The following is a 22631-nucleotide window of genomic DNA, read 5'->3' as shown; positions in this document are numbered from 1 at the left end:
GGAGCCTCCTGGAGGAGAACACTCACCTTGAGGACACAGAGCCTTCAAAGGTAAGATGTGGCTTTGCTCTTCACCACACCAAATCCCTCAAAGTCCCTTTACTGGGTTTTGTTGTTGTTTTTACACACATCATCTTATTTGGTCTTGAAAATTGCCCATTTATTTAGTTATTATATATGTGCATTGACAGGGAGGTCCCCCATTCAAGAAGGCACGAAGTTGGGTCCCAAATGTGGGGCTCGAGAGGCCTGGTGTGGCCCCTCTAAGCATCCCTCAGATGTCTGCTGCCCTCCCCACTTTCTCTCCCTAGCCCTCCCCATCTCTATTACCTGTAGGCAACACAGATGCAGATGGCTCCTTTTATGTCTCTAGGGATCAAAGGATTGGCTTTGGAAGAAAGACGTGCTGCTTGAAAGCCAAGTGGAGCCAGTCTGCACAAATGGCCTGGCCTTTCCCGCTTCTTTTTCAGGGCTCTTGAGCAGTGCCCCTCCAGGAGGGCGGAGGGGAGTGGGGTTGGCCCCCACACTCCACCGCCTCCTAGGCCTCCCCTCCCTCCACAACCCGCACAGCTGGGCCAAGGGACCAGGCCCCTGAGGAAGGTCGCCTCCACTCACAGTCTCACCACCTCTGTTGGGTAATGAGACTGTGGAACATGTTGTCCCCGCCAAGCCAGGCATCAGTCCTGTGGGAGAGGGAGAGAGACAAAGAGTGACGTGGAATGACAGAGAGACGGCCGGTGCAGGAGGAGGAGAAGCTCTCGGAGATAGAGAGCGGAGGAGAAACAAGTGGACAGAGCGAGAGAGGAGAGCCGGGCAGCAGAAGCCTACCAGACAGGCAGCGATGTCCAGGGAGAAAATGCGGAGATGGCGAGGGTAGATAAGAACAGGGAGAGGGGAAAGGGATGAAGACAAGGATGTGAAGGAGAGATTGATAAGTTTAAAAAAAAAAAAAAAAAAGAGAGAGAGAGAGAGACATATTTTTAAAGCCAGGCCAGAGATGAAGAGGAAACAGCAGAGAAGAGGAAAGAGGCAGACAGCTCTAAGGGTATGGAGATGGGCCAGCCAGGCAAGAGAGAGTGTCCCAGCTCCAGGTGGAGGCTGCAGGCAGGCCCCTGAGCACCCCTGCTCCCTCAATGAGCAGGGTTCCATCAGCCCTGCCCCCCACGCTGAGCTCACTCCCCATGCCACCCTAGAAGTTAGCCCCTACCCTCTGGATCTGCAGCTCCCAGCCCAGGTGACCCTCCCAGGCAGCTTCTGGAAGAAGGTGGCTTGAAGGGGAGGGACGAGAGTCTGAAATCTAGCAGACCTCCAGGGGGACCGACGTGGAGCACCTCATCAGGAATCCCCATACCCCTTCCCCACCATGGAATAAGTCTCTAGCCCCTAGCAAAAAAGCCCCCGAGGGGCTGGAAGCCAGAGAGGAGAGGGGGCAGGAAAGCAGATAGGTAATTCTAGGGTGAGGTATGTGCCACCTTCCTCCTGGCCCACCTGCAGACATCAGAACCGATCTCCGTGGCTGACTCCCACCTATACCTTGCCGCATCCTTCACCCTCTGTGCCATGGAAGGACCTACACCTTCGGAAGCCAGGACCTCTGGGTCCTCCATTCCTACCCTGTCACTGACTGGCTGGGTGACCTTGAACCTGTCACTTTTTCCCCCTGAGCCTCATTTTCCTTATCTGGGAAATGGGAAAAAAAAATCCTAGTGCCTGCCTCATAGGATGGCTGTGAGGATTAGATAAGATTAAGGGGACTGTGTGCTCAGTGCAGCGCCTGGCACAGAGCAGGGCGCCATTGACAGGGTCCCTGCCTTGGCTGTTGCCCCTAGCAGTGGCCATGACCCTGCCATGGGTGTGGGGCCTGCCTGGCTCATGGGGGTGTTGTGAGGCTGGTAAGAGCTGAAGGATGGGAAAGGCGTCCCAGCCAGGGATGACTGAGCTCCTGGTCCACAGAGGCTCCTCTGTCCAGAGCACAGCACAGTGCTAGCCCATGAGACATTTAGGGGTCCACAAAAATGTTCTAATTTTTTTTTAAGATTTTATTTATTTGAGAGAGAGAGAGAGCGAGAGCACACAAGAGTGAGAGCTGGGGAGGAGGCAGAGGGAAAGAGAGAACTTCAAGCAGACTCCATGCTGAGTAAAGAGCCAGATAACAGCTCGATCTCATGACCCTGAGATCATAACCTGAGCTACCCAGACCCCCGATGTTTTCACTTATTTTAAAGTGGAAAGGAAAACATGATTTCTTAAGTCAAATAATGTATTTTCCTACAATATAGATATATTTGTCTTTATTCCAACACAGTCATATAACAATCTTTGGTAATTGTGGAGGGAGGGGCTCACAAAGTCAAAAGTGCCTATGGCCCAGAAAACTCATAATGTGATCCCACTGGCCAGTGCTGCCACTCACTGAGGGTAGGGCAAAGGCACTCTTGGTGGTCCTAATGGACAGCCTTGACCAGAGGGAATACACCTGGGCCAAAGCTCTCCTGGAGCCATATACCCTAGGAATCGTAGGAAAGGAAAAAATAAAAGGGAACAGGCACATGAAATAGGAGCCCTTCACCTTCTGCCCTTGGGGAGATCAGACCAGGGGACAAAAATAGCCCTGTACCTCAGAAGACCCCTATTCTGAGGGAAAAGCCAATTCTCTGCCCTCAGGGATCCCCAGTCTGAGGAGGGAACCACAGCCTTGTCCTCAGGGAGCCCCAATCTGAGGGAAGACACAGCCCTGTCCTCAGGGAGCCCCAGTCTGAGGGGAGATAAAGCACTGTCCTCAGGGAGCCCCAGTGTGAGGGAGGGAGACACAGCACTGTCCTCAGGGAACCTCAGTCTGAGGGGGAGCCCACAACCTTACAGAAAAGACAAAATGCAAAAATTCAAAACACAACAAGCAGCTAGGGGGAAGAGACCTAACAGGCTGTGTCATAATTAGCTGTGTGGCCATCAGAGAAGCCTGGAGAGAGCTCCCAGATGGCTGGAGGAGGGCAGTCATCTCAGCGGACATGGAGGCCCTGACCTGAGGCAAGGAGAGACGTGGAGGCAGTAGGGAAGGGGGATGCTGCCACCATTGTCCAGGAACGAGCCAAATGGAGAGGGGAGAATTGTGGGTCTGAGTACAGAATGGTCTCAATGACCAGCCAAGCCCATCCTGCCATGCCCACACTGGGGGCCTCCACAGATCATGGCTATCCCAGGGGCTTCTGTGTCCAGAGCTGCACGGGGACACGGGAGTCACTCCTGGTGCGGTCAGGTAACCGCACGTCCCAGGTGCCCCCCTCCACCTCCCGGCCAGGCGCCCTGCAGAATTAAATTACCATATTGGAAATAGCAAAGTAAACACCAATAGGTAAAGTGCAAATTAAAGCCGTTCCTCCCAGATACCTTATTTATAGACCTGAGTTCAGTGGCCGCGCCCTCCTGGGCAGGAGCCCCAGGAGCAGAGCAGGGCACCTGCCTCGTGCCAACTCGTTCCCAAGACACTGTGTTTCTTTCTGGCAGGGGTGAAGGCAAGATATGTCTGGGGGCTGGCTTCCCCGTACCCCTGGCCTTCCACAGCACAAAGGCCTTGGGGCCAGTGACTGCTTTAGCTTGTTCTGAGGAGGCAGTGGGGGACAGGAAGGTCGGGCCAGAGCTGAGGGGTACAGCAGCCATGGTATGGGGGTTGGGGGTTGAGATACTACAGTGGTGACCAGAGCTAACACGTAGTGGTTACTGTGCTAAGTGCTTCCAAGACTTAGCTTACTTCATCCTTGTGATAGGTCTAGGACTGTCTCTGTTTTACAGATGGGGATACTGAGGCCCAGAGTCCTTACATAACTCCATGGCTACGAAGTGTCCCATCAGGGATTTGACTGAACCTCACGGTCTCTTCACTTAACCGTCACACTCTGCCACTCTGCCGCCTCTTTAGAGCCCTCCCCAATGGATTTGGAAGACTGACTCAGTAGCCTTGGGCCTGCCAGCCTGGCACTTTCTTGTTCTCCAGTGTTTTCCCACCAACACACGTGCCAACCTTCACGTAGGAAAGTGCCTGGCTTCATGCCCTGCTCGTTGGCAGGCAGGTAGACCAGCTCAGTGGGCATGTGGACCAGCTCTAGTCGGGCCCTCCCAGGGCTAGGGGCACAGAGACACCCACACACACTCTCCCTGACCCCCAGCCCTCCCCAGGCCTGCTCCCAATCCCTGCTGCATTGGCAAGGGTGGCAAGCTGAGGCCATGGATCAGAGCACACCTCCCTGCAATGCCAGCCTGGTTGGGGTAAAGTGTGACCTTGGCCTTGTTGGCGTGGTACTCTAACCCATGGAGCGTGAGGCCACGGATGGTTAGCCACAGGTTTATTAGTGGAGGGAAGATGCCGAGCCAGGGCCAGGAAACCACACTTTGCCTAATTTGCTCATCCCACCAGACCTGGGAAAGCTGTCACCATCTTGGCGGCGGGGAGCCAGGAACAGAAGCTGTGGGCTTGGCAAGAGGGCGGACAGGAAGGAGAAATGGCCACATTTTGTAAAGAAGGGAAAAGGCTCGCCAGAGCCTCATGCTCTCAGCCAATCAGCTGCACATCCGAGAGCTGTTTCCAGTTGGAAGCCAAAGGACACCGGCAGACTGACCCTTTGCAAATATCCCCCACTGCCCGACAAACACCACGTGCTAAAAATAGCTTCCATCCTGAGGAGGCAGGCTGGAGGCACGGGCCAAGGGGCAGGCAGGCCCAGGGGGAGAGCTCAGCCTGGCTCCCACTGGATACACACCTGTCAGGTCCCCTCCTTTTCTTGCTGGGAGCTCCTTATCTATTTGGTGAGGGGCAGGGATAGAATGTAGTGGTTAAAGATCAAGAAGCAGCTGAGGTATGGGCCCTTGGCAAAGTCCTTCCCCCCATTCAGGACTCAGCTTCTCCATCTGCACAGAGGGGAAGGTAGGCCTGCCTAGTCCAAAAGCAGGAGCCATGGGAAGAAGGCCAGAGTTGCCATCCCGCACCAGACCCTGCAGGAGTAACGGTGACCTGCTCAATGCTTGACCCATCCCAGTCCCCTTGACCCTCATGATGCCCTATGAAGAAGGTGAGAGCACTAGCTCCATCTTACAACTGAGGAAACTGAGGCACAAAGGGGTTGGGGCACTAGAGCAGGGTGGCTAATGAAGGCTCAAAGGAGGACTTGAACCCAGGCAGTCGGGCTCCAGTGCCCATGTTTTAACCAACCAGACGCTATAAGAGGCAGCATGTGTCATTCTCAGGGTGGAAATAGAAAGTATTATCCCCAGCACCTCTAGAACCCACCTCTCCTCAGAGAGACCTTCTAGAAGCCAGAGGCCAGGATGGAGAGGCCAATGACCACTCACATCCCCACCGTCTCTGTTTCTCCCCCTGGGGGGCTGAATGGAGCTGGGGCCACGGCGGTGGAGCCAGCAGGCTGACCAGCGTGTGGAACGTGCCCCGGTCAGAGAGCCCGGGTGTGGTGGGGGGGGGGCGTGGGCTGCTGGCCATGTGGTCCCCAGCCCACGCACTGTCTGGCTGACCGGGGGGTGTGATGGGGGGCCCATAAATAGCAGGCCTCTCACCGGTGTTGGGAATAGAAACCCAATCCAAACAGTGTGGTGAGTCGGGGCTTTCCAGAACAGCCGCAACCCCCAGGGGCCCTGGAAGCGGCTGGGAGGGCCCCCTTCTCCTCAGGAGTCTCCTAAAGGATCAAGTCATCTTGGGGAGAAAGCCCACTTGGACCCAATCCCAGAATCCCTCACAGCTCAGGACGGAGTGTCAACAGCTGGCAGAACATCACCTACTTGCTGCTGGCCTGTTCTGAGGGCTCCGCTTGGATTATCCCACTTAAGGTCACCATGGTTGTATGAAATAGGTCTATCCTTTCCGCCTTTTTAAGGAGGAGGAAACTGAGGCAGCAAAGGGGTGAAACATAGGACTCAGGTCAGACAGAGTGTGCCGGATATAAGATGTGAACTTGGGCCACTGGCTGCCGATGGTGCCCCTTGCTCCTGGGCTTGGGGGCACAGGCCAGCCACACTGGGTCCTACTACCCTTGAGGTCGCCTTGGTCGGGGTGGGGATGGAGGTCCCAGCATCCAAGGGGAAAGCAGTAAGGACTCAAGGTGCAGGAACTGAAGGCCCACCAGCCCCGGCTGGGGCTTCTGCCATATGGAACTTACTCATCCTCTGATAGATTAGAGCCTGAAGAGCAAGGGACAGTGTTGGGGGTCGGGGGGTTCCCAGCAGGGCTAACCTGCTGAATACCGACTCAGCCTTGCTGAGCCGAGGTGAGGCCCCTGTTCCTGGAGGAAGTGGTGGGGGGGCAATCCCCGAGGCCGTTTGGGGGCTAATGTTGAACACCCTACTGCTACCCACTCGGGGGCCCTTCTAGGATTTTGAGGCCCAGAGAGGAAGTTCATAGTCAACTGTTGATGCCCCTTTGAGATTTTTCGCAGGCCCAGATACCACTCCTACCATACAGACCCCACCAGACTTGGGACTCTCCTTGTGTGTCTCCTGGTTTCAGTAGCTACCCCCCTCACCTTCCTCAGGACCCCCATGATGCTGATTTGCTGTCCTGGTGAAGGCCTTCATTTCTCTTTCCCTTCCAGGATTCATTGCCAAAGGCCTGTGAAGACGTGGAAAAACCTGGACAGAAGCCTAAAGTCTATGAGTTCTTGGAATGAGGAAGCCTGTGTTCACGTGGAGCAAGGGCAGGTGGCAGCCTGTGGCCTGGGTTCCAAGGGCACAGGTGACGTTGCCCACCTCCGTCCTGGGGAGACATGGGGGTGTTGGGGGAAACCGGACCCCTGCCATGGCTCCCCTGCCATAGCAGCCCTGGGCAGGCATTTCAGGGGGAAAGGAGGTCACCATCTGGGGGGATGAGGAAGACAGGAGAGGGAAGGCTTTCTCAGAATTGGGTTCAAGGAAGAGGACGGAGGCCGGCAGGTTTCCCTCAAAGCAGATGCCTGGCTTGTTCTCCCTCCTCGGAAAGGCTGGCTTTCCACCCAGCTGACCCAAGAAGCTGCCTCTCTCCCCCAAGGGAGCCGTGTGGGGTGGGGCTGCCTCTCGGGGCTCTCTCTCCTGTTCCCCACACTCTTGGCAGGAAAGTACAGTTACGGAAGGACAGCTCTGGGCTCCGCCTCAGTACCTCAAGCCCCTTCCACTCCAGGCACTCATTAGAAGGCCTCCTGGGCCAGGTTGGCCTGGCAGTGACACAGAGAGCTGGAAATTGGGTCCTTCCCCCCATTGGCTGGGTGCCTGGAGCATAGAAAATGCTTGCTTAGTATTATTTTGAGCGAACAAGTGTTCAAATGATGCAGGAGGCCTTTTGGAAGAAATTCTAGATGTGGACTTTAGAGGAAACCAAGCTTCTCTGGACTTGAAAACCCTGGAAGGATCCAAGACTGAGAGAGAAAGGGCAGCATTTCCCCCAGGCCTCAGAGTCAAGAGGAAGGAAGTGAGTGCGAGCCGGCCAAGGACGGAGCCGCCCAGAGAAGGAGGCTGCCGAGAGCCTGAGGCAGGCTCCTCGTGGCCACGCTGAACAGAACTGGGTACAGAAGGGGAGTGCCTGGGGCCAGACTCTCCTGAAGATCAATGTCCTCTGTTCCCTCTGGCTGTGGGAAAAGACAGCCTGCACAGAACCACAGACCCCAGGGCTCGGCCCGGCCCGGTCTCGAGGGCTACCCTCCGCCAACCCGAAGATGCCTGATGTCGGAGCTTTTGAGGCCCAGTCTTGGCACCCTTAATCATTCTGCACATGTTTATGAAATACTGACTACATGTCACACCAATAGAGGACTTGACTCAGCAGGGAACAAGAGGCGAATTGAAGCCATCATGGGGCTGGTGTTTTAGTGAATGGAAACAGGCAATACACAGATTGATATTTAAGAGGTCCTAAAAAAAAAAAAAAGAAGAAGAAGCAAGCAGAGTAAAGGAAATAGAGAATATGGGTAGGGGGACAGGAGGTGACACTGGAGCAGAGACATGGAAGCAAGAGACAGGGAGTCACAGCAGCTGGGGGCGGAGTCTTGCCGGCAGAGGGGGAAACCAGTGCAAAGGCCCTGAGGCCAGTGCTAGTATTCTACATATTAAAAAATAGCCAAGAGACAGCTGATGGCCTGGAGTGGGGACAACAGCGGAGAATGGTAGGAAGGAAGGTTGGGGTCCCCAGGAAGCCGGATCAGGCAAAGGCATAGGGATGGATGTTAGGCCAGGGCTTTTACCCTGAGTGAGTGGAACCCGCTTTGAAGAGAGGATGGCCATGGGCTAATGGTGTCAGCCAGTCTGAAACTTTGCCTCTGTGAGCGTTAGTCCACTCCAGTAAAAGGAGGACCTAGGAGCTAGGACCTCACAGCACTGTGTCAGGTTTTAAATAAAATGGTACCTATGGAGGGATATGTTTGAAACACAGTGACGACTTGACACATTGTAGGTGATAGCAGGTTATTCCCATGGTCCTCAGCTCGGAGTTAGCTACCGGCACAGGGCCGCCTCCCTGCCTCTGCCTCCCTGGCCATGGGAGCTTTCTAGGAGGGTCTGGACTGTTCACAAAGCCAGTTCTGCTGGGCCTGCCATGTTCCCCAGTATTCTGTCTGACACCCAGGCTGATACCTGGTCAGAGCTGCCCAGCGCCGTGGGGCCCAGGGACACCCAGGGCCGGGCTGGCCATGTGAAACCAGAAATCAGGCAGAGGGCTGGGACAAGGTAGCAGGTGCTTGGTGTCTAGGAGGATATCCACATAGTTGTTGACATTGAAACGGCTTCTTCCTCTTCCCAGCATCCGGGGGCAGATACCAGGGATCCTGTGCCAGCTGGCAGGGCTGACCCCGCTAACACCTCGCTCAGGCAGCCAGAGTAGACAGGCTCTTCTCACTGGTTCCTCAGTCAGAGCGGGAGTCACTGTCCTATACAAACAGATGAGGCTCCAGGCCTGCCTAGGCCTTCCCAGACCGTAGGGTGTCCCTGCCTTAGGACCAAAAGCAACCTATGGCTGATGAGGCAGAAACTAGAGCTACCGTGGACCATGGGCTGCCAAGTACAGGCCCTGCTCATTTGTCCCTCGTGTTGTCTCTCAGTGGAGGAGACTCTTGGTGTCCCCCTCAGGTCCCCCAGACTCCCCCAGATCTCTGTATCGGGCCTGGGCGCTTCCCCCTACTTTCTGTGGCTCCCTTGGGTGACAACCCCAGGCTATAGGAGCTGCTTTGTCTGCAGAACCCCAAATACCTGGAAGTTTACAACTCTTCCAAAAGTGGCCCTTAGTCAATGACTGGGGTGCAGAAGAGGGAGGTCCCAGCTCCCTTATCTCCCATGGGGAGGATCCTGGCTGAAACCAGCCTCTGTACCCTTGTCAGCCTCTTCCTCTCCCATCCCCAGTTGCTGTCCAGACTCCTACCCAATCCTCCGGGGAGCACTACCTTAGGACATCACTGAGCCAGGAATCGAGAACTTGACCTAAGACACATTCTAAGGTGGAGGTAGTCATAGTAGTCATAGCTAATATCTACTGAGTGCCTACTACGTGCAAAATATTGTCTTGAGTGTTTCACAGTATTAACCTGACAACAAGTCAGTGAAGGAGTCCCTCCCATTATCCCCCCTTTCACAGATGAGAAAACCAAGGTACTGGGAGAATTGGTTGCCATAGAGATACTGCCGTTATCCTCACCCGGGTGAGGATTCATGCTTGGTGCCCCTTCTAGGAAGGCTGGAGTCCATGCAGACACATTTTGGTGTCGTGGCATGCAGGGCAAATGGGCCAAGTCACAGCAGACTCTGCGCCTGCCCCCAGATCAGCATTTGGAGAATGTCCTGTGATGTGGTACAGCTACAAACCCAGGACAGCCATGATCCGTTTGTCCTCATGGCCTCATCAAGGGCGATCTCGGGGATATTTCTCATCTGATCCCTTTTTCCCATTTAAAGGAACTGGCCGCAGGGTGGCCCAGTGCATGAGGGAAGTCCTTGGGACTCCAGATGTTCAGTCATGGCTTGGTACATCCTATGCTCATTTAAAAAAAAAAAAAAATCTGCTGTATAAATACACAAATGACTTCAGGACTAAAGGTGGGGACACTAACCCAGGCTCTGCAAAACCAGAGTTTTGGTGGAGAAAACCAAATATGCATAGGCACGTGCACATTAAATCGAATCAACAGAAAATACTGTTCCCAATAATTTCTGAACAAACAAAATCATAATCAATTCCAGAACTGTGAGCACTAGGGCCCCCACCCTCGGCCACTTGCTTTGCCAGGAGGTATGGGGATGGGGATCCCAGAGAGGCAGGACAGAGAGACCCTGGCCTCTAGGAATGCAGTCTACCTGGGCAGGGGTCTGGAGGAGGCCCAGGGAGCATCCTGACCGTCAGGATCCCAGGAGGAGGGAGTGTCCCGCAGTTGGACAGCTGCGTTTCACATTCCCAACTAAACGCTCTGGCCCTCTGTGAGCCAGTTCTGCTCCACCCTGTCCTGGGTCCCCACCCCAGCTCAGCTGGTCCCCGGCCATAGACAGCACCAAGTAGATCTTCCATCTCTTCATACACCTCAGGCGAGAGCCCTTTCAGTCCCAGAGTCAGAAAGGAGCACCCAGCCAAGCCCACCAGGCAGACTGAGCTACAGAATGCTGTTCCCTGTCTAGCTGGCTCTTGCTGTCTCTCGCAAGCTCCCCAAAGGGCTTCCTCTGTGTATGCGTGCAGGCAGCCCTCCTTGTCTAGTGGCGGACATTCAATGTACCCTTTGTCACAAACCCCTTTCAAAAGCAGAGCTATTCAGACGGGGCAGCAAGCTTTGGGACGATTCATTATCAGGCTGGGCAGCAGCTGGTAGGCTGACTCCCTCCTCTCCCCATCTCCGTCCTTCCTGCAGTGGGAGTGGTGTGGGGGGCCAGCCTGAGTGGGAGCTCCCCTCCAGGGCTAACTGCGGGGGTGGGGGAGTGGGCAAGACTCCAGCAGGGCATGGCTGACAGGACCCTCCTGGCTTCTAGGGGTGTCCCTGCCGTGCAATGTGCTCTGAGAAGTGCGCCGGCCTAGGCACCCAGGGCAAGGTGTGAGTAGATACCCACTGTCCAGAAACAGACAGATCCATTTTCTCAGGGCTGCAGAAGGCTATGAGGTCCCTGCTCCCCATCACTTTGATGCACCTTCCTAGAGAAGCCAGTGGAGAAGAGGGACCCTGTGGGCAGCACAGCATCAGGCACACAGTAGTCAGTCAGTAGGCAGATACTACTACATAACAAGCAGGTGACGTCTACCCACTAATGCCACTGCCCCCCAGGAGCAGAGACCCAGGCCAGAGCCTCCGGAATGGGAGAACCCACCTGTGCTCAGGCCCTCCTTCCCCTGCTATTACCCCCGCCCCCCTCACCCTACCTAACCCCCACCCCCCCACCCCGCCTATGACCCCACTTCCTTTATTCCCCTCCCCCAGCCCTCCACCCCATTCTCTTCTCATTTTTCTTTCTCACCCCCCATTCCTCTGTCTCTTCTCCCTTTCATCCACTCCACAGGCATTTTCTGCACTCACACCCTGTGCCGGGCCCTATGGGAACGGACCAAATGGGCCTTGGTCCCAGCCCCCAGGCAAGCATGTGGCAGGCAGTCACCATACGCTACTGCTTAGGGGCAGGGGTCCCAGAGTCCCTGAACTGTCTGGGAAACTGAGAAGTCTTCCTTGAGGAGGGGCCATTGAGATGGGTCTTTAAACTGAAGGTTGCTGGAGGGAAGCAGGGGTGAGGGGATGGGGTAACTGGGGGATGAGCTTTAAGGAGGGCACATGATAGAATGAGCACTGGGTGTTACAGGCAACTGATGAATCACTGAAATCTACCACTGAAATTAATAATACACTATTTGATAATAAACTGAATTTAAATAATTTTTTAAAAATGTACGGGAGGTTAGGAAATGGAGAGGGGGAGATGAGGGGCCATATTGCTGCTAGAAGGACAAAGATGGAGCTTGGCATGGTGGGGAGAGGGCTCAAGGATCGGAATGCCTGAAGCGGAGTCACACCCGGGGCCCTCGGGCCATTGTCACCTCCTCCTGCCTGGGACCCACTTCTCCCCCTTCTGCCCAGACCTGCAGCAGAATAGCTTTCCAGACAGTGTCAGCAGGAGGGCACCAGGAGAAGGGTGTGCGGAGTCGGTGTCCTGCTCCCACACCTGTAGGGGGCGCTCCTGGTCTCTCTGCCCAGCCCCTGCCCCTTTGTCCCCAGCATCAGTCCCCCACTGCCTGAAGTTGCTGTCCGGAACTCCTGGACCTGGACTTGGCTGCAGGGAAGGCCTGGGATCAGACACAGCCAATCACAGGATCCCACTCCCTTGGCCTGAATGATGGACCCCAAGGTGGGCACGAGATTCCAGGCCTTGCCTGGGTGTTCCCTCCACCACCAGGGAAGAGGGATGCTCTGTAAACCTCAGCAGAAGCAGTCACAGAGTTGGGGTGAAGATTAAGTCAGGGAAGAATAATGGGATAGAAAGTGTTTCATTCAATGCCTCCCCCAAGAGCTCAATGCATGTGACCTTTTGTTTCTGTTTTTCATTTCCTTCCCAACCACCCATTCCCAAGAGCCCGAGTGAGTCCAAGCAGGCCTCTCCCGGTACATGGGGGGACACGGAGACCTGAAGAGAGGCTGTGACTCGCTCTCTCCCTAAGTCTCCCAGGCTGCTCGGCCCACGAGAGGTGGCTTCCCCACGGCCACAGGTGTGTGACTCTTTTCTGTACGGACCGCAGCTGGGAGGAGCTGCGAGGTGTCGGCTTTGCCTTGGTCAAGTGGAGAGGCCAAGTGGAGACCCCCTGGGTGCCTCTGACCTCAGGCAGTCCCCCTACTGCCGCCATGTCTCCTCCCGCCCTGCTCCTCAGGGCCTGGCTTCTGTGGGCTCGTTCTGTGAGTCCATGGCGGGCCACACCAGGCCTCTGGGCTCGCACTTGCCCAAACCGCTTCATGTTTCCGAGTAACCTCTGCTGTTCCCGTGGGAGTGGGACAACCAGGAAAAGGCCTCGAAAACCAACCTGGAAGGTTTTTTCAAACAAAAGAGTGTGATTTCCTTCAAGGGAGGCAAGAAGAAGGGAAAAATACCCCCCATGGTCCTCCCTGGCTCCAAGCGCCTCAGTCACTGTCTTGGGTGCATTTAGTGGTTTGGCGACTGTGGGCGTATTTTAAAATCTGCTGTCCAGGCAGAGAGACAAAGGACGCTGGTGTGGGGCCAGGGGAGACCTCAGAGGACAGGGGTATTCATCTTGTTAAAAATAGCCCACCCGTTGCTATTTCTATTGAACTTGGCAAACAGAGCTGTATGATTTTCCCTTTTTTCGGCCATGCTTTGCTTGGGCCGTCTGATAAAAATAGTAGATAACAAGCTTAAAAAAAGCTGGGATATTTTTACATGTAAGCCCCACTTGGAGTGGGCCTGGAGTGGGGTGGCCAGCGAGTAGGGAAATGGGCAAGAAGGGGAGAAGCGTGGTTGGTGGGGTGGGGGCAGGGCGCGTGACCACAGCGCTCCAGGGACGGGAGGAGGGTAGAAGGCAGTCCAGGGAGGAGACGCGGGAAGGGATGTGGTGCTTTCTCCTGTGTCCACAGCGCAGGGTCAACAAACAGTGGCTGGGCCCTCCTGACCCACCGTGGACTTTGCAGTTTCCCAGGCCCCGCCGGCCCCAACCCTGACCTTCAGCACGGTTCCCACCACCCTCCCCAGCACCGGGAGGCTGAGCCGGATACGAAGCCGGCTCTGCACATCTTTCTGGACTAGGCTGGCAGTGCCAGAGCCTGTGGCAGGGAGGAGAACATTCTGGGGTGTGGCCTGAGGCCCAAAGCCACCTGGACGTGGATGCTGAGGCTGATGAGGAAGGACGGGGCTGCCCAGGCTGGACCACTGGCCCATTTGGGGTTATCAGTCAACAGGTGGTCTCAGGAGGCTGGATTTGTAGTTCTGAGTGTGCAACAGGGAGACTTGAGAGAGGCTGGCGTGTGTGTGTGTGTGTGTGTGTGTGTGTGTGTGTGTGTATCTGCAGTAGCCAGGCACACAGCTGTCTATGGGCCACTCCCCTAGGGTGAGAGTCTCAAGGATGTCACTGCTGGGTCCCACCACACCCTAACTCCAGGTCAGATGTGGAAGGAGCAAGACTAAACAAAAGTGGACACATGGTTGCATGGGCACCAGAGGTGTGAAGACAGCACGTGTGGCTCACACCGTGGGAGGCTCCAAGGCCATCTGGAGTGGAGGGGCTGGCAGAGCCCGAGTTGGTCAACCTCTGTGCCCAGAGGCAGACACCTCCTACCCTTTTGAGCTGGGGGCGAGGGCAGATGCCTAGCTGGGGTGATACCAACTTCTGGGGTGCCATGGGGCCAGTGGGACCCACAGAACCACCAGATAAATTCATCCTAACTTAAGCTTTTGGGTTTAGGAGACTGGGGACTTCCCACAGGCAGCATTTATGTCTCTCTGAGCAGACTCCCCCAAGGGCCGCTTGGGTCTCCCCACAGCCTCCACTACCTACAGGCTAGTAGAGACTCCCCAGAAGTGACAGGCTTATTAGCTGACAAGCCAGATGCCTAGCCCGGGAACCAGGGACTCACCTTCCTGTCCTCATCCTCGCTTTGACCCACATTGCTCCCGTCTGCATGGGGAATGGGGGGCGCTTTAGAAAGCACATTCATGTTCCCCACAGTGACCTTGACAAGTTGGCAGAGAAACCCATTCCCACTTAAAAACTGATCCAGGGAGATGACCCTGAGCAAGCAGAAGCCACATGGCTGACGGGCGCTACCCCTCCCTGGCTGGTCCAGGACACACACACACACACACACACACACACACATACACACAGTCAGGCTGGAGACAGGTCCTCTGGTTTTTATGGCCCTGAGCAGGGCACAATCCCCTCCCCATCCCAGGTAACCAGGCAGATGTAGATGCACTAAGGAGGGAGCTCCTGGGGATGGACACAGGCTGGCCTCTGCCACCCAAGGGGTGGCCAGAGCAGTTGGGGCTCTTACTGGTCAGAGCACTGTACAGAGAGTCAGGAGTCCTGGAAGGACTTTGCAGGAAACTACTGTGTGACTTTGGAAAAGTCACCTCCTCTCTCTCCTCTCACTTTCTCTGAGGAACATACCTCATAGGAGGAATCTTTTTAAGCCCAGGCTGAGGCAAACAAAAGGCTTCAGTATTTGCAATAAATAGACTAAAGAGGGAATCAATACATGGGTGCACCAGGGCTAGACCAATCCCTCCTCGGCCTGTCCCTTCAGGCTCCTAGCCCGATGTCCTCCAGGGCAGGCAAATATCCCAAGAGCCACACCTTGTCTGGCAGAGCCATGGCCATCCACAGCCGGGAGAGCCAGTCCTGCAGGCCCCACAGCCCCCAGCACCTGCCCAAAGACCTCAGTTTCCTCCTTAGCCCTCAGCCTTCCCTGGGTCTGTTCCCCATCATTACTTCCAACAGTCATTCCCCCAGGGTCATGTGCTTGCCAGGGACCACAGAGGGCTGTCAGGCTTCTAGTTGTCCCCTCCCCCTTGATTGTTCCTGGGCACTGTTGACTTTGCAGGAACAGCTGGAAGCCCATTAGGGGGAGCGGGTGCCCTGGGCCGGGCAACTGGTGGGGCAGGTTTCTCAGCTGAAACTTCAACACAGGTAAAAGGCAAACAAATAAACAAGAGGCCAAGGGCACCTCTGCCCCTGGGCATGCAAGCTAGAGACAGGCAGTGAGAGGACAGTAGCCAGCTGAGCCCTAAGACCCTGGGGACTTAAACACGTTAAAGCTCTCTTTCCGCTAAGTCAACTGACCCCTCACTCCTTCTGGGGTGAGGGGGAAGTTCTGGGCTCTGTAAATTCCACTGTGAATATATGGTTCCCAGGGCAATGGGTTCCTAGGGGTTAATAAGGACTAAGAGTTGTCTCAGAGGGAGCCCCAAATGTGAGCCTGGCACTGGGCTGATGTTTCCTGCAAGCATCACGAAAATCCCACCAGGTAAGTAGGTGAATATTTTTATCACCCTTGTTTTCTAGCTGAGAAAATAGAGGCCCAGAGAGGTTAAGTAATCTGCCCAAGGGCACACAGCTAGAAAGTTGCTGAGCTGGAATCCTACTGCTTTCTGTCCCCTACTCACACAGCCGCTGCTCTCAGATATCTCGGCCACCATCGCCTGTTGCCTGGACTGCTGCAGGGCCCAAGCAATGGTCTCCTGCCTCCACCCACACCTGGCTTCTTATCGTGAATTTTCCACACATTGGCCACAGTGGGCCTGTTAAAGTATGAGTCAGATCATATCTCTCATCTGCCCACCAGAAGCATGGCTCTCCTATGACTGCCAAGGCCCCAGGCTCCCCTGCTACGTCCCTGAACTCAGACCCACCACACACCCCCTCATCCCACTCCAGCCTCACTGGCCTCAGCCTTATTTCTTCACCCCACCAAACATACACCTGCCCCAGGGCCTTTATACCTACTACTCCTGCTGCCTAAAATGCTCTTCTCTGTTTATCCACAGGACTCATTCCAACAGGTTTCTACTCAAACATCACTTTTTCGAGATGCTTTACCTGCCCTTCCTGCATAAAATAGCCTACCATCTCCTCTCTATTCCTCCCCTCCACCCCCCTCAGCCCTGCTTTCTATTTCTTCAGAGCCATTCTGGCTACTGACATGTGTATACACACTTTTATCTGGTTTTATTTTTTAACTATCTCTAACCTACCAGAATGTAAGCTCTATGAAGGAAGGGGGTTTAGCTCATTTTGTTCGTTTTTGTACCCCAGAGCATAGACTGGTGCCTGGCAGATAGTAGGTGCTTAGTAAATGTTGTCAAACTAATTAATTAAATAAAGCAATTCTAGAGCTGGAGTTCTTAATGTACTCTGCTGTTTCTCCCGCTGTGTTCTCTAAACCTCAGATTCTATGGTGCGGGATATGTCAGCCTTCTCCTGCAGATTAGGGGTCCCTCAGGCTGAGGACCAACTGGACTTCTTGATTACTCCACCACCTACCCCCATCCATCCACATGCAACACCCCTCCCCCAGAGGAATCCGTTCTAGCCGTTCTGGGTGATTACTCAGCCACAACCAGCCAAGCCCTATCTGTGAGGTGCTGCTTTGGGCACCGGCTCAGACCCTGGTAAGCAACATTGCTCGACAAAGCTGGTACTGTCTCGTCCTCATGGATTGCGGCCCACTGACCCAAACTGGACAGTCAGATAAGCAGACTTCTGGCTAGCCCTCAGCTGGGGCAGGCCTTCCAGATTCACTCCTGCCAGCCCCCATCCCCATCCCCTGCTCTTGACTACAGGGAGTCTCCGTCCTCCATGGCTCCTCCCAGGGGGACAGGCCTCCTTTCCGCTCAGCTTCTCCTCCAACCAGCAAGGTACTCGGACCCTCAAGACACTGGTTTCCCCTTCTGTGAAACAGGAAGCCCGGGGCAAGTTTTTTCCTTCCCTTTAAGCAAGCCTAGATTTGTAGAAAGTTTCCCTCAAGGAGTTCTATCCCCAGTTTACAAAGGGATTCACTGCAGAGCTCTTAAACTAGCCAATGACCTCATTCTTAGAACATAGGATGCAATTTACAAAATAAAATTCTGATAGAGGGCTCAACCACACCCACTCCTGCTCTCCCGGATGGGTCCCTGGGAGATGGTGGGGAGAAGGCCAGTGCATTAATAGAAAAGACTTTGGCAGTTTCTTTGTGTGAAACTGAAATGACCTGGTCCCTCTCGAGCCACCGGTCTGTGACTTGGGGCTGTGGGGTTCAGTCTAGGTCCAGCAGGCTTTTGACATGGCTAGGTGCCCCGAGGGCTGGGATACTCAGGAGTGAGAGGGCTAGGTGGGGGCCTAGACGGGTTCTTCTCCTGGACTTTGGCAAAAAGTTTCCTCTGGTAACCGTGGCTGCTCTCCCAGCAATCCCAGGACAGGCAGATGCAAGGCCTCCAGACCAGGAAAAGGAAAGAAGGCCTCTTGGTGTAAGGTCTGACGTTTGGGAGGTGAGTCTCGGTTTCTCCATCTAGCAAGCATTTATAGAGCACCCCTTGTACCAAGGAGGATGCAGGAGCTGGGAGAGAAGCACAGACCTGGTCCCGCCCCAGTGGAGCCCACAGTCTGTGGAAGAGGCGGATGGGAGGCCTTGGTATAGGGCTGGCCCTTGGTGAGGCCATGGAAGGGACACAGGGCCTCAAAGCCCTTTTACAGACCTTGGTATTGCCCCCACCTCCAGAGGTGGTTTTGTAATAGAAACAAACCCAGACCTAGCTCTACAAGCTCCAGACTGATGGTCCTACCACTCCTTAAAGTTGGTCTTCTGTAGGCTTCCTTCCCCCTTGCCTCGATGCTTACTTAGACTTGAACTTGTGTTCTTAGGAAAGGCAATACATTTTCTCTAGGACTTCCATTTTCTCTCCTGGATCCTTTGTTCCAACAGCAGGGATCTGCAAGAAGCTGAGTGGGACTTAGAGGTTCCTAGTGTGGTGAGGAAAAAGAGCCGCTCTAGAAAAGCAATACAGAGAAGTGGTTTAGGGCAAAGACTCTGATGCCAGACCAAGCAGGTGCAGAAGTGTATCACCTTGCTGTACCTCAGTTTCCTCTTCTGTAACATGGAGTGATAATAGTGCCAATCTCCTAGGGGTGGGAGGAAAGAGGAGTCATATGTGAGCACGTAATGTCCACCAGACACTGCTAGGTCCTTTCTGGACTTTGTTTCATATAGTCTCCACAGTGACACAGGGAGGTGATAGAATTATCACCTCCTTCACCTTCAAAGGCGAAGGAACCCGGGTTCAGAGAGGTAAGAGACTGAGTAGGTCAGAAATCAAACCCACTTAGCATTTCTCACACCATGTTTAGTTCTGTTTCATGTCTGTCTCCCCCTCCCGAGGCTGGTAGCATTTAGGAATTGTTAACCCAGCCTGGTGACATGGGCAGTTTGCTGAGAGAGAGGACGTAGTCTGGTCATCACTCATCAGGAAGATTTTTGCTCCTGAAAAGGTTGGGGTACGGGGCGCCTGGGGGGGCCAGTTGGTTAAGCCTCTGCCTTTGGCTCTGGTCATGATCTCAGGATCCTGGGATTGAGTCCCGCATCCGGCTCCCGGCTCAGAGGGGAGCCTGCTTCTCCTTCTCCCTCTGCTGCTCCCCCTGCTTGTTCTCACTCTCTCTCACATAAATAAATAAAACCTTTTTTTTTTTTTTTTAAAGGTTAGGAACTCTCATTTCCCACTTCTTCAGACCCCTCAGAGCCTACCCAGCAAAAGGCCAAGTACTTGTCATGTACTCAGATGCTTTTACTTACTGAAGGGACGAATGAAGGAACAAAGGAAGGAACCAACAAGGCAAGCGCTGAGGGAGAGACAGATTGAAGCAATAAGTGAATCTGAAGGAAATGGGATCCTGCTCTTGATTCTCTTTCTTACACTGGAGGAAAACCAACAGCCAGGGAAGTAGGCCCCTCACTGCAGGAGGGCTGCCTGTGGAGGGTAAGAGTGAGCTCTGTTTTTGTTTGCCTTCCACCAGTGGGGAGCAAGCCCAGGACAGACTCCTCACCCCCTAAGAAAGCCTCACCCCCTGGGGCCCACTCCTCCACGCCTGGCCCCTCTCAGAGGAGGCCTCTCTCTGCATCACTGGAGCAGGCTGAGGGCGCCTTTCCCTTGGGTGCCTGCCCTCAGGCCTGGGAGGGCTGGGGGAAGGGCTGACAGAGGAGGAGGCCTGGGAAGATTTGTTGGGGCCTTTCTGGCCTCTTCCCCCCTTGCCCTCTGAGGGCCAGTGGGCGCCTGGCTCAGGGTAAGTGTTCAATAGACGGCCGAGAATGGCAGGGAGCTCCGCTCACCTTTCAGCCACAATGGGCTCTAAGGGGCCCCAAGCACCAGGGCCATGGAACGAGCTCCCTCCCTCTGCCCTCACAGTCTGCCAGCTGCTTTGGACCCTAGAAGTCAGTGGTCCCCACCCGCATGGGCTTTCCCCAGGCCCTGAGCCCATGCCTATAAACACCCTCCCTGGGAGTCACTCCCCCCCAGTACTGGAAGCTCTGGCTTTCCCATCAAAGGCCCCAAGGGGAAAATGACCAGTGGGTTAGGGAGTAGAGGCCAGAGCCTCGGTCACTCTGCCTGTGGCTGGCGTCCTGTGGGGTGCCGGCTGGCAAAGGGCAACTCCCTCTTCCCCACACAGAGCTGGCAGGACAGCGGGTTCATCCTCCTTCAGCCACAGCCTGCAAAAAGCTTGTTCCCCTGGAGCCTCGGGCCACTGGCCAGTCCACTGGGGACATCCCTCAGGGAACGGAGGGGCGGGAGGGGCAGGGCGGGCACCCAGGCTGGCGCACTGTGGCCGGCCTCCCTGCTCGGAGGACCGGTGGTTTGCACGTCTGGCTCCCTGTGGCCCAGACAGCCCCAACACATCACTGGGGGACGAGCAGGCTCCTGGCCAAACTCGAATTCACAGCTCAGGCCCTCAGAGGCTCCAAGCCAGGGCCCAAAGGAGTGGGGGCAGGAGGAGAACACAAGAACACAGGACTCTGCAGCCGGGCAGAGTGGGAGGGGTGCTACATTGGGGGGTGGCGGAGGCCAAGAGTCCAGAAGCACCCCGGGGGCAGCTCAGTCATGGGACTCCTGGAGGAGGTAGGCCAGGAATGGGAAGAGAATCTGGAGGAAAAGAGAGGGAGCGACTGCCCAGAGGAATACCCAGGAAACTGGGTGGCTCCTTTCTGTCTCTTCTGACGCTACCCCCCAGCTTCAGGCCCTTCGCCAGGCCAGCCCCCCCCTGGAAGTGCTCCTCCCAGCCCCTCCTCACGACTTCATCCTTCAGGGCCAGCTCCGAGTTAGCGCTCTGAGAGTCTTCCCTGATTCTCCCCAACCAGGAGCAAAGTCATCCTCTGAACTCTCAGAGCACATGATCTGTGTCCCCCTTCTTTCTGTCTGCTTTGCCTCCCACACGTCCTTCGTGTGAGGCCATCAACAAACGTTACTGAAAATGTCACTGTATGGGGCGCTAAGGGGATACTGAACTGAGTTCGACTTGCTTCCTGTTCGCAAGGAGATGGTGGTCGTGGGGCCAGAGCAACGTGAGTGAGTCAACCTTCTCCAGAGACACAGGTGCTAGAATTCGGGTCAGTAAGCATTTCAATGAGCATCTACTACAAGCAGGGCCAGAAATAAGCACTTCGGAAACACAGTCATCAGGGGGAGTGAAGAGACCAGGACAGTGAGAGTTAAGTGCCTGACGAAGGTGGGCCCAGAGGACCTTGGGAACACAGACTCAGGTCCTCGGGCCAGAGGCACAACCCTAGCTGAGAATCGAGGGATGAGCAGGTCTCAGCCAACACAGGAAGGTGGAAAGGGCCCGGGGAGCAGCACTGCAAAGGTACAGCCTTGGCAAGTTGGGGCACTAAGGGTTTGGGGGCCTACTGGAGTGCTAGAAGGTGTGTGAGGCATGTCACCTGGAGGTGTGTTGGGGCCAGAAAGCCAAGTCAACCACATCTGGACCTGAGGCCCACGATGGCTGTTCTCCCCCAGGTCCATTCTCCATCCTGCTCTGTCTGGGGAACCTGGCTCCCACAGGCTCTGGCTTCTGGTTGCATTGAGCCAATGGAAGGCACCAGGAGGTAATCTCAGGAAGGGAAGAGAGAGAGGCCCCCTAGCAGGCTTGCTAGACCATACCTTGGCAAGTGTTGCGTCCCTCTATCTATGACCACAGGTCCTAGCAGGTGACCCCTCTCCTGAAGCAACAGCTACCTCCCTGCTTCCTTCAGACCAACCACTGGCTCCCTCCTGTGTTGGTTCCCTCAGCTCTGTAAACAGCATCCAACTCCCTTCAGTTTCCCCTTTACGACAGTCTTGTAGGCCTGCCTGGACCGTGACCCAGGAACTTGCCTTCGAAGGCCTAGGAGGAGCACTGGAGGGTTTTAGGACAGGGAATGAGCCTGAGGAAATGATGGAGGATTTACTGAGGCTGCACTTTGTGGGTTGGAGAAGCAGAGGAAAGTATTCTAGGCAAAGGAAAAAGTTTGTACTGTGGCACAGAGGTAGGAAAATATGAGGAGTGTGGGCCAGAGTGGTAACTGTCAGAGCTTTTTAAAGTACGACACAATGTGCATTTTAAGCAACTCATCTGTGACCTGTTGGGCATGGATAGGGGAAGAGTACGGGGGATGAGGGGACTGGATGAGATGCCAGAGAAGCCGTGAAGAATCAGATAGAGGCAATAGCTCTGGGGAGGAAGGAGGACCTTCCTGGGAGGACCCAGGAGGTTTGGAAGGCAAAACTGAGGGGACCTCGTTCCTAAGTGCTGCATTCCGGTGATGGAGCTCAGGAGTTGTGGCTGGGCTGACTACATGGGTGAGCAAGGAAGTCAGAGAAGGAGCGGGACTGGCTGCAGGGAAGGGCAGAGAGAGGAGTCCAGGACAGAGGTGAGAGCTGTAGACCGGAGCTGCTGGTGAAGGTGATGGCAGGGGCCAAAGAGGTGGGTGAGATCCTGGGCCCTGTCTCTGCAGAGCTGGCAAAGGAAGACGTCAAGGAAATCACAAAGCACAAGGTATCGTGCGAGCCGAGGGAAGGAGGTCTAGCTAACGTAGAAAGGAGTCAGTGGTCTATGGGGCAGACATCCCACTGAAAGACCCGCGGATCCCCTTACCCAAGAATCCAACACTGCCACTGGATGCAATCAGCAAGAGGTTCTTTATTGTT

General features: G+C 55.1%; 1 long non-coding RNA gene across 1 annotated transcript in view; it reads right to left on the bottom strand.

Moving 5' to 3' along the window:
* Positions 1–22631, bottom strand: part of LOC131834022 (uncharacterized) — a 41104-nt gene that overhangs the window by 6477 nt on the left and 11996 nt on the right. Inside the window, exons 2-3 of the long non-coding RNA XR_009354717.1 lie at positions 11046–11155; positions 330–682 (exon numbers count right to left, since the gene is read on the bottom strand). This is a non-coding gene — a long non-coding RNA (uncharacterized LOC131834022). The remainder of the gene's footprint in view (positions 1–329; positions 683–11045; positions 11156–22631) is intronic.

This window comes from Mustela lutreola, chromosome 6 (assembly GCF_030435805.1).
Source record: "Mustela lutreola isolate mMusLut2 chromosome 6, mMusLut2.pri, whole genome shotgun sequence".
Lineage (NCBI taxonomy): Eukaryota > Metazoa > Chordata > Mammalia > Carnivora > Mustelidae > Mustela > Mustela lutreola.
Note: the sequence above shows the minus strand (reverse complement) of the source record. Positions and strands in the feature narration are given on the sequence as shown.